Here is a 21064-nt window from a genome sequence, read left to right on the forward strand (position 1 = left end):
CAAAATTGCTGAAAAAGGCAATAATGGCACAAAGAACTCTTGCGTACCACTTATTAACCTTTGCCAGATGTACTTCTTCATTCTTTTTCTATATGTATGCATAGATCCTTTTTTTCTGGATCATTTGGGAATAAGCTGCAGACAGTATGACCCCCTGCCCCTTGATATTCAGTGTTTATTTCCTGGAAACAAGGATATTCTGTCACATGATCATAATATGAGTAACAAAAATAAGAACTTGAAGATTGATAAAATACTATTATCCAATACTCAAGCTTTGCCAAATATCCCCCAAATGACTGTTTTTTTCACAGACCGGGACACTCGTTATATTTTGTTGTCATATATTTTTTTTTAGTCTTCTTTAATCTGGAACAGTTCCTCAGCCTTTTGTTGGTTTTTTTTATAACCTCAATATTTTTCAAGAGTACACACAACTTTCTTTGGAGAATGGGTCTCAATTTGGATGTGTCCACTCTTTCCTCATGATTAGATTCAGGTTGTGCAGTTTGGGCAGGAACATTATGTGAGTGAGGCTGCGAGCTTTCTAGCACATCTCATCAAGAGCCACAGGATGTAGGTTAATCCCTCTATTGGTGATACTAACACTGATCATTGGGTTAAGGTGGTGTATTCGTTTCCTAGGGCCACCATAACAAATTACCACAAATCACGAGGCTTCAAACAAGTTGTCAGGACTGTATTCCCCCTGGAAAGTCTAGGGTATAATCCTTCCTTGCGTCTTCTGGCTTCTCATAGCAGTCGACATTTCTCATAGCTTCTCTGCCTCTATATTCACATGGCCTTCTCCTCCTTCTCTCTGTCCATGCCTTCTCCCCTTCTGTCTCTTATAAGGACACTTGTCATTGTGTTTAGGGCTCGGGTAATTCAGAATGATTTCATTAAATCTTTAATTATGTCTGCAAAGACCCTGTGTGCATGTGAAAGGTCACATTCACAGATCCTGGGGGTTAGGATGTAAACATATCTTTTAGGGGACACCATACAAGCCAATACAGATGGTGCCTGCAGACTTTTTCACTGTAAATTTACTGTTTTCCTCTGTCATTAGGATGTCACTTGTGGGGAGATGCTTTGAAATGATGTAAATATTCTTTCTATTCCTCATCAAACTCTTAACTATTAGTTTTAGCATCTATTGATTATTCTTGCCCAACTGGTGATTTTCTAATTGTATTATTCCTTCCACATGTATAAGTTGACATTCTTTCATAAGAACTTTTCCTTCCTCCCTCCCTTTCTCCCTTCCATCTTCCTTCCTTCCTTCCTCTCTCCCTCCCTTTTTCCTTCCTTTCTTCCATCCTTCCTTCCTTCCTTCCTTTGAATATATCAATATATATATTTTATTCACTGGATTCTAATCTATTATTGCTATTACTTTACTTTCATATTCAAATTTTCCAGATGTGGCCAGCAAGACTCCTGTCAAGCAGAGTTGTGTGTGCTTTGACATGACTCCCATCATTCTTTGAGCAATTTTCTACTTTCTGGCACAAGAAAATGTTCCAAGCTCATCTTACATTTTCCCCACCCCGGCCCTGGAATCAGTCATTTCATAAGGATCCTTGGTTAGAAACCAAAATCTGGGTCTTTGAGAAATTTTTCTCCAAATTGTATATCCATTTTTATTGGCAAAAAAATAAACATTTTAATAAAAAATAAATCTGACAATAACAACTGTTAAGGAGGATGTAGATCCACTGGGACCAATCCTAGTGGGAATTAAAATGATAAAGTTTGAAAAACTTTCTAATGTAGTCTGGCCTGGTCTCTGAGGTGCAGGGGAGAGCTTCAGCTTTACCCTCATATTCTAGGATTCTCTCAGTGGTGTCTTAATACTTGAACAGATGTTAGTTGTTCTTGTGAGGGGGAGAGAAGTCAGGAACATCCTATGTCACCATCTTGGTGATGTCATGCCCTGGGATTTTTAAATACAATTTTTGAGCCCCTCTTCCAGAGATTGTAATTCACAAGTCCTGGGGTAGGGCCCAGAAAGGTGTGTGCATGTGTATGTGTGTGTGTGTGTGTGTGTGTGTGTGTGTGTGTGTGTGTAAGATTTCAGGTAATTCTGTGGCAGAGCAGTTTGTAGGAGCTACTACCCTAATGCCTTTAAACCATTATTTATACTGCATTCTTCAAAGCACATTAGTTTATCTAAGGGAATAAACACTTGCCTCATACCTTAATTACTGGATACCAGAAAAACCAAGCAAGATAAAACCTATAATCTGAAAAAACATGCTAGATATCAGATGTCAGTGATAAATGTCTAAGATGGAAAATGTATTCCATAATGTAAAATAATTATTGATTACAAAATCAAGTCAACTTAGATTCAAGTCTAGATTTAATTACATTCTCAAGGAAGAAAGTAGAAATTTTACTTTTAAATTGCATTTCTCTGACTATAATCTCTCTCTCCTTCCCTCGGTCCCTCACACACACACACACACACACGCACACGCACACACACACACACACACACACACACAAGAATGCATCACTTTATGGGAAGGGGTCAGGGAACACAAGACTTTTCACAATGGGATAGAAAAATCATCTATTTCAATATCCATTGCTTGGCTATCTTCAATAATAGATAACTCCGAGAAGAAACAAAATTACTTCAGTGAAGCCAACAATACTGTTGAATAGCTTTATCACATTCTGGTATTGAGCGTGATAAAACATTTTTCCCATATGAAATTTTGGGTTAATATTTTTTTATTTCTCAAGAAGGGAAGAACGTTTCAAGGAACTAACATTTATATCTTGAGGAGGAATTTCTTCTTCTAGCTACAGATAATTAGTATATATACTGAAACTCTGGGTAACTTTGTCTTGGTGAAGAAGAATGTAATATACCTTATTTTTCAGATGGACTTTTTTCCTTCCTAAAAATCACAAAGATAAATTAGGAGAAAATCCCCCATGGAAGTAAGAATTATAATTCTTATTATCAACAAATAATCACAGTTGTCATTTCTGAGTCCAGTAGTCTCTCCTCATCTATGATTGTGTTTTCTGGGGTTTTGGTTACCCAGGGGGAGCTGCAGTCCAGAAGTGGGTGGTCCTCCTTCTAATGTATCATCAGGTCAGTAGTGGCCTAACGCTGTGTCACCTCACTGCATCTCATTGCATAAGCATTTTATCGCCTGACATCATCACAAGAAGGGGGAGTCTTGTACATAAGATATTTTGAGAGAGGCCATATTAATATAATTTTTGTTACAATCTGTTGATATGACTGTTTTATCTTATTATTAGTTATTAGTTATCATTAATATCTTACTGCATGAAATTTAGAAATTGAACTTTATCATAAGTATGAATGTAGGAAAAAACATAGTATATCTAGGGTTCGGTACTATTGGTCATTTCAGGCACCCACTGGGGGTGAATATATCCCCCACAGATAAGGGGGGACTACCGTAGGTACCAGGAGTTTTATGTATCATTTCTATTTTGCAAATAAAGAAAGTATAGAGAAGTGAAATAACTTACCCAAGTTCATGTAGCAAAGAAATGGCTAAGCTAGGACTCAAGTCCAGTCAGGGAAGGAAGGTTATGTTCTGCAGCAAGCAGCCCCCAAATCAGCAGCAGATAACAAAGGTGCAGCTCATGCTACATGTGCAGTCTGGGTTGGCTGTGGCTCAACCCCATTTCATCTTTATTTTTGAACCCAGGCTGACACTGAAGCTTCTGTTTGGGATATCGCCAGAGACTGTACAGAGAAGAAAGAGTATGGCAAACCACACACTGACTCTGAATGCTTCTACCTGACAGAAGGAACAAAATGGCTTCAGGGAAGCCAAGTGTAGCCTTAAACAACTATGTCACATTTTGGTATTGAACGTTGGTGTTTTGCATTTCAATAGCCAGTGCAACTTAGGGTTAAACCTGATGTGAGTGAGGTGGGGAAGTATAATCCTCCAGCAGGGAGAGGCAGTAACTATTTGTGAACAGTAATCAGCCTCCTGCAGACCGGCGTGCGCGGGTGACATAATTTAACCTGAAGCCGGTGTAGCAGTTCCCTGGTCTCAGCAACTGGTCCATGCTGATCGCATCAGACTGAAGCAAAGATTGTTGTTTGACAACCGGGAGCAAAGTTGACCTTGCTCTTTCTCTAAAATGGAGCTGCTGTAGCCATTTTTCTGCCACAAGGGAGAAGTGTGACAAAAAGGCTGGTACATGCCGCCAGGTGGAGTCAAGAGGAATGGGTCCCCAGCACTGGGGGCGCAATGCGTTTCTGGAACAGCTCATCCTGAGGGTGGTCCATGTTCTGAACTTTTTAATGATATAGTCCAATAAGTCCCCTAGGTCAAACTAGTTTGAATAATTACTTCTATTTATAACTGATAATATTAAAATGCACAGCCTAGAAAAGTCCAAACTCTCTTGGATGAGGCATGCATGTGTGTATGTATAATATGCTCGATTTTGTGTGAAAACAATGTAGTAACATTATGAAAATTTTGAAAAATAAGAAGGAAATGGCCTATGATCATACGCCCAAAATGCCACCTATTAATCAGGTGTGCACGTATTCTTCCTGTACTCCCCACCCTGTCATGTGCATTAATTTTTATATAGGTTATGTCAAATCATCCAAATAATTTTGTATCTTGGCCTTCTCACTTAACTATGCAAGTCAATTCTTTCCCCACATTGCTACAAAATATTCTAAACGTCATTGAAAGAGCTGCAAAATGTTCTAGGTATACTATAACATAGATGAAAATTTCCCCAGTTGTGGGGTGCCTGGGTGGCTTAGTTGATTAAGCATCTGACTCTTGATTTTGGCTCAGGTCATGATCTCATGGTTCATGAGTTCGAGCCATATGTCAGGCTCTGTACTGACAGCATCGAACCTGCTTGGGATTCTTTTTCTCCCTCGCTCCCTGCCCCTCCCCCTACGTGTGTGTGTGTGTGTGTGTGTGTGTGTGTGTGTGCGCGCGCTCTCTCAAAATAAATAAATAAATTCTTAAATTAATTAAAAAATGTAAATTAAAAAAAAATGTCCCCAGTTATGGACATGTAGGTTGCTTCCAGTTTTTTACTTTTTTATAGATAACAGTGCCACGTATATATAATATATGTACATGGAGAAACATGAGAAGGACATATGCAAAACATACCAATGGATGCTTTTGATTAGGCCTCTGTGCCTCCTGGACCATAATGTGATGAAACTCACAGAATTAAGTAGGAGCTGGGTTCTGCCTACTCTATGTCATTATTACAGAGGCAAATCTGGCATTATTTATTGTGCTAGGTTTAAAAAATGGCATAAACATCTTCAAATTTTTGCTAGAACAAAGAACTACGATTTGAGATGATGTTTGGAATAACTGGTAAAACTCAGAAGATAACTTCTAGATGGAAGCTAGCAGGGGGCTTGCACACATATTAGTCGTACCAAGTCAGAAGGAAATGCTACTGAGATATATCAATAAAGATTATAGGCAAAAATGATCTTTTTGTATTGAGATTCTCCACTGACATGAACTGCTCATGCAAATGTGTTTGGCCACTGTCCTCAGAGGTTATGCTGAAAGGGGGCAGCTCTTCACTGTCCCCTAAGAGCCTGTTTATTGCCCTGCTGGGGTCAGATGGTTCTGCCGGGCCTGGCCTGCTCACTGGCCTCTGATGGCTCTCTGTCTCTGGTCTGGCCAGAGACTGTCCCCCAGTAACTCTGCAGCCTGAGCATTTTCCAGTGAACTTAGGTAATATATCCCTTTCTAGCTTGAGATTCATTTAGAGCTATGTCTATTTGCTATAAATAATTAAAAGGGGGCTGATGTGGTTATTCAAGAGTAGTACCCAGGCACTTCTCCAGCTCTTTATCTTTCTCAGCCTCATTGAGTAACTGGAAGACTGACAGACTCTTCATTGGACGTCCGATTCTTTGGCCCTGCTACCCTCGGTCTGCAGATATAGGGCTACAGCTGTAGCCCCTGACATCTGTTTCTCAGCCCAGGTCCCAAACACAATTTCTTGACAACTATATTAGCAAAAGCATTTAGCCTGACTCACAAGAGCATTTGAAGCAGAGCCAGATAGTTAGTTTAGTGGATCTGATTTCCTGAATTAAGAAATCCTTCTTTGGCAGAGTGTGGGCTGGCTCTAGACAAAGAGGTTTTATATAGTGGAGCCATAAGGGTGGATATTAGTAACTTCTGAGGACAGAATAAAAAAGGAGCCCAGACATTAGAAACAAACTTAGAAAGTATCTCCTCAGGGTGAAGTTGGTCTAGCAGAGGCTCACAGGGGGAGGCTAGGGTATCTCCTCAGACATGATGTGAATGTGGATGGACCTAGGAGTGAGATCTGTAGCTCCCAGGAAGTACAGGGGAAAGATGAGGGACCACCAATAAAACGTAGACCCCGGAAGACAGACAGATGCAGTCCCTACTTGCAGCCGTCACACGGTCACTGCAAAAATGAGCAGCCGGTGAAATCACTTTGACTGTAATGACTAGTTAATGTACGTCTTTGGTTAAATTCCATTCAAAGAACACAGAGAGATGCCAATGTATCTCTTTATTATAAATTTTTAAATGTTTTAATTTTCAACCCGTGGTTGCAAGCATTATTTTAGACAATGCTTTAGAGTTTCCTTTGGTAGTATTTGTGTTAAAAAACAAAACAAAACAAAACAAAACAAAACAAAATAACTCCAGTATAAGGCCACGACTATCTCCTATAATTCAAATTTGGTCTTGTGCCAAAGCCTAGGATAGGATTTCATTGATACTTGATCCAGAATATCCAATGTAGATCAACATATCCTACTCTTTTCGGACAAATGCCAAACCTTCAGAGCAACCCCACACAAGTGACTTGTTCATGACAGCTTTGCTCCTCAGGCTCTTTCAGGTCCCCAGAACATAAGCTCCCTGAGGGCACCCAAGCCTGGGGAGTTCACTGGCTTCTCATGCTTGGTAAGCACCTTGCTGCCTCAACAGATAATAAATGCTAATGCATTTCCTACATCCTTATATTTACTGGAAAAAAAAAAAGGCGTGGTGGGGGGGAGAGAAAAATTCTAAGTGGATGTAGAATAAATAAACAAATACTACAGGATGAAAGAACTTGAGTGGAGTTGCCATTTAGGGAAATGTGTGCTTAGCACAGAAACAAGGTAGGTAACCCTTTAAAAAGAGAGAGAAGTAGGGGCGCCTGGGTGGTGCAGTCGGTTAAGCGTCCGACTTCAGCCAGGTCACGATCTCGCGGTCTGTGAGTTCGAGCCCCGCGTCGGGCTCTGGGCTGATGGCTCAGAGCCTGGAGCCTGTTTCCAATTCTGTGTCTCCCTCTCTCTCTGCCCCTCCCCCGTTCATGCTCTGTCTCTCTCTGTCCCAAAAATAAATAAACATTGAAAAAAAAATTAAAAAGAGAGAGAAGTAGAAAAGTCCGTAGCATGTTTTCTCTTTTCAGAATTTCCCGAAACTACAGTGTATTACTTCCGATTTTCGTGAGGATTTTGCTCTGCTCTCTGCAATTACCCTTTGAGTACCATCACTACAGATGAATCTGGCACCCCTGCTCTCTGAAATAGCCCTGGTGCCTCATGGAGATGAAATTCGCTGCCTTTCAGTTTCCATTTGGTAACAGGCCCACGCACATCAAGTCCCGTAGGCCGTTGGTTGCTCGGCCCCGTGCACAAGAGTGGCGGATGAGAGAGGGAAACTCCACAGAAGGATTCGGAGGCAAGAGCAGCCTGGCCTCAGTGGGAAAGGGCAGGTAAGGGAGCAGGGCCCCTGGACGCTTGCTAAGGAGAACGGAGTATGATGACTGGAGAGAGAGCTCTTGCTAACCCACAGGAGCCCTGCAGGCATGCCCCTCCCCCATTTCCTGGGGGCAGCCCCTGCTTTCCTTAGGGGTCTGTCAGGTCCTCAACCCTCCTTGTGCCACCAATATTCTGGGAAGTGACAGGGCAGACCTTCAGCGTCAGCAAGAATAACGGGGCACGCAGAGAAGAGCAGTCATATCGCATAGCAATTGCTCACGGAGCTGAGTCCCAAGACCTTATTTCTGAACTGAAAAACTTACTGTAAGGTAGAAATAGATCTTATATACCTGACAACATCTTCATTCTAATCAGTCCCCTGTAAAATGGGCGTACTGGCCTTTATGTATGCCACGCTGATGTTATAAGGATTCATTAATGCTTTTAAAGTCTGGACTTCAAATCAATGTGATTTCAACTTGAACCAAATGGGAGGCTTTTAAAACAACAGGCATATCTATCCATCTATGCTAAACACCACGGAATTCCCCTTTGTTCTCCGCTAAAATTTAAGGACCCGAAACAGCCGAATGTTTTCAACCCTCTAATTCTTGATGGCTGAAGCAGTGCTCATAGAAATACTGTAAGACTTAGTAATTTCTTGCAGAATCTGATTCCCTAGGGAAAAACGCTCTTTGGCTATTTTAAGCAGTGAGTTGCATGTTCTTTGAGTGAGTCTACTGTCATAGCAGCTGATTTACCACAGGAAAGCAAGAAAAGTGCCTGAAGTCAGAAGTGCTTTTCCTTCTCCTTGGTTTGGGGATCTTTCTTTGACTTTCAGGATTCAGTTTTGTGACCCAGATATCTATCATGGAAAATTTCAGTTAGTGAATGATAATTCTTGGCAGTTTGTAAATTTCCGAAGTGCCAGATTTAATGAATTTTCAGATGCTATGGTTGGGCGCTAAAGGTTGGGAAAGCACACCAACAGAATACCGGAAAATCATGGCAGAGGAATGAGAAAGCCAACTCTGCGAGTCTGGGTAAATGTATCCAGAAAATTCAGGTTAAAAAAACCCAGATCAGTTAGAAGTGTAAGGCTCATCTGGATTGCCTTAATTTTAATCCCATTATGGTTAATCCGATCCCACATGGAATTATGAACTGATTTACATATTCCAAAAAAGTCAGGAAAACGGCCAACCAGTGGCCTAACAAAGCAGTCTCCCACACTTAGAAATGGTCTGAAAGGGAAAACAAAGTTAATCCTTTGGGGGGAAAATGTTTTAGTGGCTCTCAGTCAATGAATGATGAAACAATCAGCAAGGGGGTAGGGCTGTGTAATGCCTTTTGTGTAAGAACACAGTTCAAGAAGTGGTCGCTGTGGTCACTGTGGTCGCTGAATTTTGTGAGATTACAAAGTGCGTATAACTTGGCCATAGACAAATCTACGTATTCACCAAATCTTAAGTATTAGACTTGGGAAAACACTTAATTTAAAACAAGGGGGTGGGGAGTGTTAGGAGAAAGGAAATACACATCTGAAATTACATACCTGAAACCCTTGGGGTCCAGAAGTATTTTGTAATTTAGGACTTGTGGCTCTTGGGTGGGTAAAAAGGTAAATATATTGTACCATACATAAAACCCTGAGTGACATCTGGGCAGCACCCTGTACTAAAGCAAATTAATATTTCAGCAGTGAAGTGTATGAAAATTCACACTGATTGTGATCAATGAAGATTAAAAATAGCTTCAAGTCAGTTCAGGGCAGGTTTCGTTGCTAAATGAGTTTATGTCTGGCTGGGCTTTGATATCAAATGAGTTATAAAAAGCCTTTCATTTATCAAACCTCTTTGGACTTCAAACTTGGTGTATAAGGGATTGGTAGCCTAAATGCTTTATGCAGCGATGAACGTACCTCTCTGTCTGGAAGAACTTACCTGAGCTGCGTGATGGTGAGTCTTGTGTAACGTTGGCACAAATAAGGGCAATCAGGACACGCCTTCACACAGCAGTGGTGTAAGAAAGTGAAATAAGGAAGAACAGGACGTCTAGCAATAACAGGTATGATGGTGGGACGGGCACATTTGTGAAGAGGCAAAGAGTGAGGAATTCTGCATCAGTTCACAGACATCCTGAGTTCAAGCTTGATGCTATTACTTGTTTAGCCTACGTCTCAGTGTCCCCATCTGTGAGATGGGAACAGTAATGTCATAGGGTTGTGAGGAGTCACCAGTAAAATAAAACCTGGAAAACACTTAGCACAGTGTGGGGTGCATGGTTAGCAGTAAAAAATAAAGTTAACTGCTTGTTACTAATGGTAGAGATACAACTATCTCATTCAGTGTATTTCGAATCAGTGGTGTCACAGGATTCCATATAAATACACACTTTTCTCCTGCCTCTGACGGGACTACTCTTAGGAGGAAAAGCACATTTGAGGGATGTCTCTTGAATAGGAATCTTGCTTCATTTAAACTTTAACATAAGCTACAGGGGTTTTTGTTGTTAAAGTAATGGACTTCCCTACGCTGACCCACTGCCCTGACCTTTTTTTTGTGTGATCGTAGTTTTAAATCAACCAGTGTATTAGGCTCCAGAATTCTGTTACAATTGACTTCAGAAAACTATTTATTTTTCTTCTACGGTTTTCTGAATTAATCTTATTTCTTGGTTGTCATATCTCATAACTCATAACTTTCTATGTATTGAATTTTGGGCTTTCTTGTTCCCCTTTACCATAAAGCTATGTACCTGAAGGATCGCCAGCCCACCATAAAGCTATGTACCTGAAGGATCGCCAGCCCTTTAGTCTTTTTTCCCCTTGTCACTGCAAAACAAATTCACACACTTTGTTGCGTGCAGATGTGTGTGCGTGTACATGTGTGTGCGTGCGTGCGTGTGTGTGTGAAGGAAACAACTGAAAAGGGAAAATCTCTTGTGAACTTTCATAATTTTAACAACGTCATCCTACGTTCCAGAGATAACTGATGTTAACCATTAGGACTGTGTTCTTCCAAATAACTTTCTGTGTATATACAAACATTCATATCCTACATGCTAGGGAGGGACTTGCTGTTGATTTAGCAAAAATATCATTCTATACATTCTGTTCCACAGCTTGCTTTTTTTCCTGTTTAACCAGGGGCATGTTTTCCTATTGTAATTGTTCCCATTATTTGTAACAAGTTGTATTCTTTTAAATATAATTGTGTATAATTATGAACATATTCCTTCACTCACTGAAGTAGTATTTACTGGTCATCAAAATGAGGAAGATAGGTGCTGCCTGCCTGCTATGAGAAATGCAAGGCTGTAAGAGCCATATTTTTTGTCCTCTGGATGTTTATAATCTGGAAGGAGAAGTAAGACAGGGACACATATTAAGTGGTACAGAATATGTAAACTTAGATGTTGGTACCATGTAGGTGAGAAGAAAGCAAATTAATTTTTGGAAGGGCTGGTTAGGAAAGGTTTTTGGGAGATTTTGGGTTCAAGTTGCATCTGAAAAGATTGGTTGGATTTCAACGGATGTAGAAGAGGCAGAAAAAATACCTTTCACCAAATCTCTGAGAGAAGAAAATACAGGACAAATTTAAAAGAGGGCCATAATCCAGATGCATGGATTGTGAAACACTTCCTGATTTCAGAGATATTAAGAAGTGGGGATATATGTACAAATTAAATCAAGATAATATAGTATTTGTCCAATTTGACTGGAATAGCAGGTTTCCAGAAGGTACAACTGATAGAGAAGTCTGGAAAAATAAGTAAAAGCCAGATCAGGCGAGTCTTGAATGCCAGGGGAAATCTGAAATTTGCCTATTTTGATTCTTGTATAAAATTTACTTCCAGATTCTTCTTTTCTTCTTATCACAAGCTATTAGAATTTGGGAAGAGACCACATGCACTAGTCTTGAAATATATGTCTACATTCTGGAATACATATTCAAATGATGTCTTTAAACATGTTGGTCCATTTTGGCAGGCCTTCCCATTACAGACTGTTTCTTTTTTCCATAAAGAGGTAAACATTTTATAGTCATTTACTATGTGCTAGGTACCAAGATGTCAGTAACAAACAAGACAGCTTCAGCCTCACATACTCAAGGCTTGGTTAAATGGATTCCCAGTGCCATCTCCCCACTCCCAAGACATCCATGGGATGGATGTCAAATTTGGCTGGCCTATCAATCATTAAAAATGACCACTGCCTCTGACGCCTTGGCCTTGTTTCTGGTTTGTGGCTATGATTTCCTGCTTGCTCTGCTGAACTCTGACTTCTTGAAATCCCCACACCCTTTCTTAACACCTAGGTGACTTTTTCTCACTGTGATTTTTTTATTTAAAGCAGAACTGCTTACAAATGTGCTTTTATTTTTTTTTTATGGCATCTCCATAATTATTTTACTAAAGGAAAAAATATCGGATTGTGGATTCCCTTGATGTCAACAAAGACAACTTACAATGAAGATGATGCTAGAGCACAGATGGGATTAGAAATGTGCCAAATATCCCCTACAGAAAATATTTATAACAAACACAAATGGAGAAAACGTCCATTTGGGTCTTAGAAGTAGGCATGAAGCTCACTATAGGATTTTTCATTTTCTTGGGGAATTGACCCGTTTACTGTAATGAAATGCCCCTCTTTATCCCTGATATATTCCTTCTTCTGGAATCTACCTGTCTGATGTTAATGCAGCTGTTTTAGTAGCTCCCAAGATGGTCTCCAATGATCCCCAAGCCCTGGTATACTTGGGGTACACACACCCTTCTGTAGTCCTCTCTCACATTGTACCAAAATTGCTCTGTGTGACTAATAAAATATGGTAAAAGCAAAGTTACTTCCCTTCTAAGATTAGATTATAAAACACTGTGACTTCTGTCACAGACCATGTTTCTTTCTCTCTCTCTCTCTCAGAATACTCCTCTGGGGGAAGTCTTGTCATGAGCAGCCCTATGGAGAATCCGAGCAGTGAGGCCAGCCACCAGGCAAGTGGGCTTGTATGCAGATCCTTCGGACCCAGCCAAGCCTGACACCTAGACTGGGACAGACCCTGAACAAGAACACCCAGCTAAGCCACTCCAGATTCCTGATACACAGAAACTATGAGATAATAAAAGTTTGCTGTTTGAGATGGCTACATCTGGGGTAACTTGTTACGCAGCAATGGATAACTTATACACTTGGTACACTTGGCTTTCTTTTGATTTGTATTTGCTTGGTGTTTTTGAGGGTCCCAAGACCACCCCAAGTTTGATGATTGGCCACAAGGACTCACAAGACTCAAGGGAAGGTTATATTCACAGCTAAAGTTTATCATAAAGGGTAACTGAGTAAAGCGTCAGGGAAGGTATGGTCGCTGGGCAGAGCCTAGACACGTTCAGTACTGGTTCAGCACTGGCTTCAGAGCCTTTCATCAGAGGCCACACACAATCTGCTTTCTCCCCAGCGGGAACTGATAAGAACATGTATGGAATGTGTCTACCCAGGGAATCCTGTGGGAGTCTTAGGGTCCCAGGCTTTTTTGAGGTGCTGGTCATGGTCACATAAGCAGATCTTACCACATGACCAGCCATGGCAACTGAAACTCAGGGTCTCAACAGTGAAACTAGGTGCACATCGTTGATTTTGCTACTCAAGCCAAACAACTTGTCAGGCTAGTATAGCACAGCCCGTTGCTCCAGGTACACAAAAACAAAATCATCACCTGACATCTAAGGGCCATATTGCCAGTGGTTGGCCAAGGGTCATTCATGGTTCCAGATTCTCTTGGAGATATGCAACAAATAAGCAACCAGATCTGTTCTGTTAACTCTTTCCTCAGTAAAACTGCCAGATATGTAGCTGAATAAGCCTTCAGAAAATTCTAGCCCCTAGGCTTCAAATCTTCCAGGTTGGGCCCCCAGAATTGTGAAGCAGAAGCAAGCATTCCCCACTGTGCTCTGTAAGAATTTCTGATTCACAAAAAACATAAGAAATAATAAATGATTATTGTCTGAAGCCACCACGTTTCGGAGGTAGTGGGTTATACAGCAATAGGTAAATGATACAGGGTAATATTTTCTTGTTTCTTTGCCAGTCTTGCAAATTTTTACTGGACGCTCGATGTCAATTTTATGTCTTAGGACACTGGATTTTGTTGTATTTCATTAAATAGTGTTAGATTTAGTTCATTGTTAGCTAAGTTACTATAAGTTGGTAGAATCCTTTTGAATTTGCTTTTAAAAGTCCAGAGCAGCCTTTAGCTTAGGGCTAATTTATTTATACTACTAAACCAGTAACTTTCTCAACACTGTTTCAGAGATTGGTAAACCCTTTTGGTAAGGGGCCATATGGTAATATTCTAGGGTTTATAGGCCATGTATAGAGATCATCCCCTGTTGCATATTTTTATTTGTGTGTTTTTATAATCTTTTAAATGTATAAAAATAATTCTTGGTTTGCAAGCTTTCAAAGACAACCTGTGTGCAAGATTTGGCCTGTGGGCTGTATAGTTTGCCAACCCCTGCCCTATCTAATGGCCTTTGCATTCTACTCTGGCTGAAAGGAACATGAATTATTCCCAGCCCTGTATGAGTTCCAAAAACTTTTCTCCCTACTCATTCTCATGGTTCTTTCTTCAGCCCTGGCACCGTGGCCTTTCTGACCTCTGATCTTTCTCCCACTCAGCAAGACTGCAGGCTCTGTGTGGTTTGCCCTTCCTTGGCTGCAGCCTGGGCGTCTTGAAATAAGCTGGCTCAATCACAGAAGTCATCTCCTTTATCCCCCTCCACTCAGGGATCACAGTCTGTGCTTATTTTTCAAGTTTTTGAAAACCAATTGTTTCATAAGTTTTCCTTTCCAGTTGATTCAGGTAGGAGGTTAAATCCAGCCCCTGTTATTCTATCTTGGGAGGAATCTTTATTCATTCTTGAATTAAGATGGTATCAGTGCTTGTGTTTTTATTTGGGTACCTATACTTACTCCTATGTGTTGGTTTCTACCTATATTGAACATAAACTTCTAACCATTTAGTTCTGTTTAATGTCTTTCTTGTTAAACATGAAACCGTATCCACACATATGCAGACCATCATCAATGCCATCAATAGAAGCTTAACAGGATGAACAGGATTTCTTGTGGGACAAATCTTAAATGATCTAGTTGATCTGAGCCCAACTCTAGACCTGTACGGAATTTCCCTCTTCAACATCCTTAGTACTACACATGTACTTCTGAAGGACACCTTCCACTTTAAAAAAAAAATTTTTTTTTTACATTTATTTATTTTTGAGAAACAGTGAGACAAAGTGTGAGTGGGGGAGGGGCAGAGAGAGAAGGAGACACGGATTCTGAAGCAGGCTCCAGGCTCTGAGCAAGCGGTCAGCACAGAGCCTGATGTGGGGCTCGAACCCACACTGTGAGATCATGACCTGAGCCGAAGTCGGATGCTCAACCAACTGAGCCACCCAGGTGCCCCCACCTTCCACTTTTTAAGACAGCCTATTTCATCGCTGGACAGCAAATAGTTGTCAGACAACATATTTTGTAACGAGCTAAAGTGTAATTCTTTATAACATTGACTTTTTTGTTTTTATTGAATTTGTGTTTGACCTTTTCTTTTACCAATTCCTTCTAGCCTTCATTGTGCACTCTTGATTCAGTCTACAGATCTGTACTGTGCTAGGCTCTCTGCTTAGCTTGGGCTTGCAGGGGTAAGAAAAGGAAGGTGATGTCCCAGCCTGATGCATCTTTAAGTGTGATGGGGGAAGAGGGAGTGTAATCAAACAAGTGTGTAAATACGACCGAGATTACAGTGTGCTATGTGCCATGAAGAAACGCGATGCGATAATACTTTATAGATGAGCACTGATCAGGGCAGTTAGGGAGGATAGTCTTGAGGAGGTATGAGTTGAGATCCAAAAGCAAAGTAGGAGGTAATCTGACAAAAGGGGTGAAAGCTTCCAGAAAGAGGGAACAGCCTTGTGAAAGGTAATGGGGAAAAAAAAGAGCACTTGGTGTTACATTTAACTGCAGGAATTTCAGATGACCCTCTTAAATGCTCTACTCACTCAATGAACACCCTCAGTCTTAGAAATATCACTATGTTACCCAAAACACATTTTTGATATTTTGGGCATACTTGTAGGGAGGCAGATTTTATTTTCCCATAAAGGTACTTTGGATTGCCCTTTGGAGTATAATTACCCCCACCTTAGGTTTTGTGGAGCTTGAAGTTAATACATTTGGGGGGCCTTCTTGAAGACAAAATATGTAAATGTGGGATACAAAGTTAAGTACAGGGCTTGGAAGAGGCTCTTGCAGTTGAGAGGCCCTGACATTGACGCTTCATTAATTTTAGGGTAAATAAATCTATCTCCTGCCTTGAGGTATTCAAGGGTGCATAACCACTAATTGGTAGTGTTATCAAGGAAGTTCAGATGTTGTGTTGAAATCTGGACTTGATATTCCTCTAAGAGTCTCCCAAATGCAAAGATTTTGTGTTTACTTAAGTTCCAGAACCGAAGAGGTCAAAGTTTGACTTTTTGTAATCTTCAACCCCTAGCTGTTTATAGATTGAATTGTCTGATAACCCAAACAATGGTGCCATGTTTGGACTGAGTGGCTGGGTGTGGGTGTGGGTATGTTTCCTTTAAGTTCTGAGTTAAATGAATCCAGTTAAATGTCCAGCTTCAACCCCGGTGGCCAGTTGTTTCGTGCTAGCACCCAAATCTCAAGCCATAGAATCTAAACTAAAAAGGTTTCTGAACCAATGCCTGGGTTGGATTCCCGTACTAACCAGTGTGTGTATGTGGTGAACATGTAGGAGTGGCTCAGAGATAGCGCCTCCATCCTCCACCCCAACTAGTCACCTCATACCCAGGTCTGCCGGGCAGAGGGAGGTTGAGGAGAGGAAATGGATGGTTTAGCGCATGGCCGTCTCTCCAGCCGCATACATTGCCTGCGTCATTGTCAGAAGGGAAGGAGAGCACATTACACATAGAGACTCAGCACGACCCCCCTCGAACGAACAAAACAAAACCAGAACCCTCAGAATCCATTATGCTCTGAATCAGTACTATAAAATCGGGATAATACTAACAACAACAAAATAATAACAGCCGCACCGTGAGCACTTTTGCATTCCCAGGCTAGTTGTCTGGGCAGATCATAAAGCTCTTAGCAAACTTTAATTAGAGCTCAGAGGTGGGTGAGTTACGTGTCTCAAGTTCCTGCCATTCTGGTCACCAGAGAAGTAAAATCAGGTGAGGTTAAATGGTTGATTTATGGACACCTGGTCACGCTCATCCGCGATTGCTTTTCCAGTCTGTCAGGTTTTTTGGGATCTGACTTGTTAGCTCTGCCAGGCCCTGCTCCCGGCTTGCAGGGGCTCTGGTTTGGAGCTAATGTGTTAATAACCTCAGCTCATTGCCCCAGGGCTCAACTGCACCAAGTCTGGACGCGTTTGCTCTTTTTGGAATGAGTCTAGAAGGGACACCTCTGAAACCAGGGATAACAGTCCAGGAGCCAGGTAGGCTCTAACTAGCACCTGCCAGGTACAACGTGCAAACAAGGATAGTACTTCTCAATAGGAGATAATGGACTGCAAATGGCTCCAAGCTGGTTTACATTTTTTTCTGCCTTAATATCTAGAAACAGTTTAAAAGCACATTTTTGCTATTTACGTATTCTTTTTTTTTAATTTTTAATATTTATTTATTTTAATGTTTATTATTTTTGAGAAAGAGAGAGACAGCAAGCAGGGAAGGGGCAGAGAGAGACGGAGACACAGAATCGGAAGCAGGCTCCAGGCTTTGAGCTGCCAGCACAGAGTCCGACGCAGGGCTTGAACCCACAGACCGTGAGATCATGACCTGAGCCGTAGTCGACTGCCCAACTGACTGAGCCACCTAGGCACCCCAACCATTTATGTATTCTTAGGAACTGCCGCCACTTCTAAGGAGACAGGAAAGTTTAGGGCTAGTAAGGGAATAGAAAATAGAGTGTCCTTGAAGATTTGTGAAGATTTGGAACTCCCCTGTCCTGCATGTCTCCTACCCCACTCAGACTTCTAGAGGGCCACTGTGCCCCCTGAGGACAGAGCACTTCTGCCTTAGGTAGGGACTCCAGGATCAAGGATGGGTGAGTGGGTTTGCTCACCTAAATTCAGTCTTGGCCGATTAGTAATTTCCCAAATGCCCACAGTCCTTTAATATTATCCATCCACACGTATGGTGACACAGATCTGCCTCAAATCTATGTGAAGTTTTTGGTACCGACAATCAGGAGAAGGGACAATAGTGTCTTTTACTTATTAGGCAAAGAGTGATTGCCTTCTGTTTCTCCTAAAACATTTTCCGAACTCCAGTGGCCTTTGTTAGGTCTGGAACTCTGGGGTTTGGAGAAGCAGCTCCTTTCCACCCAGATTTCATGTGTATAATTTCAAAAACTATGAATCTGCTCCTTCTCACTCTCCTTTGCCTGGTCTCATCTGTCCTCATTTCTGAGTCCCCTTTCTTTCATTCTTTCTTAAATTGTTGAAACTAGAACTTCACGCACACATTCTTCTTTCATGCATGGTGGTTTTTATCTGAGGATACCCTAACAATTTACCTTTATACTTAAAAAAAAATGTTTTGTGTGTAAAAATTCCCAGTTCTGGGGGTGCCTGGGTGGCTCAGTCGGTTAAGCATCTGACTCTTGATCCCGGCTCAGGTCATGATCTCACGGTTCATGAGATCAAGCCCCACACTGGGCTCTGCACTGACAGGAGCCTGCTTGGGATTCTCTCTCTCCCTCTCTCCCCTACTCTCTCTTTGCCCCTCCCCCATTCTTTTTTCTCTCTCTCTCTCAAAATAAATAAACTTAAAAAAATTTCCCAGTTCTGGCTTTTTTTTTTTTTTTTTTTTTTTTGTCTGATACATTTATTATGGAAAGAGCTGACAATGCCTCCTGGTGCTCTTCTTAGATTTTAACTGATAACTCAGAATTTATCTCCTGCAGGTGAAACATTTTTTCCCCCTCAAGTTCTGAATTATGCCTGCATACTTGGAAGCTCATTCCTCTTTCTTCTTTCAGTTTCCAGTTGTCTTTTCCTTTCTGTTCCATGCATTGACACTACACTGCTTGGAAAACCAGTATTATTAATAATTTACCAAAGGCTTAAATGGAAGAGTTGTCCTGAGACACGTGCTTGGCAAGGGGGGCCTTCAGGGTAGCTTTTAATGTTATCGACTCCAGGTGTGAACACCAGGGCCCTACGCCATAGGGGCAACATCTGCCCGGTTGGTGTCTCAGTTGGCTAGGGCAGACGTACAAGGTACCATTGACCGTGTGGCTTAAACAAAAGAAACTTATTTGCTAACAGTTCTGGGAGCTGGAAGTCCAAGATCAAACTGTCACCAGGGTGGGCTTCTTTTGAGGCCTCTTTCCTTAGTTTATAGATAGCTCTCCTCTCCCTACGTCTTCACATTGTCTTCTCCGTGTGCATCTGTGCCCTGGCCACGTTTTATAAAGACACCAATCATTGCATTAGGGTCTACTCTAATAACTCATTTTTTTTTATTTTTTTTTAACTTTTATTTATTTTTGAGACAGAGAGAGACAGAGCATGAATGGGGGGAGGGTCAGAGAGAGGGAGACGCAGAATCGGAAGCAGGCTCCAGGCTCCAAGCTGTCAGCACAGAGCCTGATGCGGGGCTCGAACTCGTGAACCACAAGATCGTGACCTGAGCCGAAGTCGGACACTTAACCGACTGAGCCACCCAGGCACCCCTAATAACTTATTTTTAAAAAAAACAGCTTATTTATTTACTTGAGAGAGAGAGAGAGAGAGTGAGAGAGCAGGGGAGGGTAAAAGAGAGAGGGAGAGAAAGAGAATCCCAAGCAGGCTATGCAGGGCTCAGACACACGAACTGTGAGATCATGACCTGAGCTGAAACCGAGAGTCAGGCGCTTCACCGACTGAGCCACCCAGGTGCCCCTCTAATAACTCATTTTAATTTAAAAGACCCTTTCTCCAAATACAGTCAAATTCTGAGGTACTGGAAATGAGGATATCAGTATATACCTTCGGGGGCAGGGATACAGTTCAGCCTATTATCAGCGTATCACCGTATCAGTATATTATCAACCCCTCATGTAGATGCCACATTTCCAGCAACACTTAACTACAAAACATAACCCCAAACCCTCAACGTCCATCCAAAAGTCGGCCTACCGAGCCCCATGAGGGCCAGATGTTGCAGGCCCCTCTTTCACGTTACAGACTCAACATAACAGGTGTAAACAAGCTGCTTATCTGATCCCCCCAGCTCCGGCGCGCCAGGGTGCAGGGTAACCGCCACCCAGAGGGAAGCTTCTCAGAGAGGGGCAGGTGTGCCAACCGCAGCAGGAAGTGGCTCCCGCACCGGGAAGGCAGCAGCAGAGCCAAAAAAGGGTGAAACCGTATCGTCAGTTGCCGTGTGGTACGATGAGAACAGAAAGAGACAAAACTTCTGCTCGTCAGGAGTAGGTAATGTGACTTTCAAAGCCCTACAGTAGAAGCCTGTGGAAATGTTCCCATTCAATATAGTAAAAGTTGGGCGTCTGAAGGAGGCAGACTTCAGTTGTTAGAGTGATTCACCTCGGCAAAATTAAAACGTCTCAGTTCTACCGGATAAGTGCTTCTTTCTATAGATGGCAGACAAGCTCCTGCTTGGAATTCGTGACGATTTTGCTATAATTCTCAATATGAGCATGTGAGAAAAAAAAGCTTGGGAGTTTTTGTGTCCCAATGGTCCTCAGGTGGGGTCTTAGCCTCCCGTCGAGGCTTCACAGTCCCTGAGATTCACTAGCAGGTTTCAAAGAAGATGTTCATCAGACAACTTTAATTTAAGCCATCCCCCCTGAAATGTACAGTGGATTAATATTTTAATGACTTCTCTAATGCTTTCATGAATAGTGCAATTGCACGGCACTGGATTTTGCGTGTACGTGTGTTAGACATAGTGATACGTTTAGTGGAAGCATTAAAGACGTACTACAATTTCTATAACCTTGTTTTGGCATTTCTTCATGTTGTAGTCTACCAGGAGGCCCAAAAGTGGGTGCCACCTGGCACTTGTGGGCTCTGGAAGGCCTTGTGCCAGAATGTGCTCTGTGCTCACCCCCGCCTCCCCTCTGAATCATCTCCTCCAGTCCGCACCTCATGTCTCTGGCCACGTTCTGCCTCCTGTCATAGTTATTGATGAAGGTGTTTCATCTGTCTTGCAGGATTGTGAGCTTAATTACCAGCAACTATCCCTCCCGCAGTAAATGTACCTAGTCTTTGTTTTCTTTCTTTC

At 41.8% G+C, this 21064-nt stretch overlaps 2 long non-coding RNA genes across 2 annotated transcripts in view; one reads left to right on the forward strand and one right to left on the reverse strand.

Moving 5' to 3' along the window:
• LOC121030845 (uncharacterized) overlaps positions 1 to 21064 on the reverse strand; it is a 139137-nt gene that overhangs the window by 67251 nt on the left and 50822 nt on the right. The window contains exon 3 of the long non-coding RNA XR_005790441.1: positions 3526 to 3745. This is a non-coding gene — a long non-coding RNA (uncharacterized LOC121030845). The remainder of the gene's footprint in view (positions 1 to 3525; positions 3746 to 21064) is intronic.
• Positions 7434 to 12900, forward strand: LOC121030846 (uncharacterized). The gene is made up of 2 exons (XR_005790442.1): positions 7434 to 7764; positions 12678 to 12900. It is a non-coding gene; the product is annotated as an uncharacterized LOC121030846 (long non-coding RNA).

This window comes from Herpailurus yagouaroundi, unplaced genomic scaffold (assembly GCF_014898765.1).
Source record: "Herpailurus yagouaroundi ecotype Mexico unplaced genomic scaffold, PumYag 140, whole genome shotgun sequence".
NCBI lineage: Eukaryota > Metazoa > Chordata > Mammalia > Carnivora > Felidae > Herpailurus > Herpailurus yagouaroundi.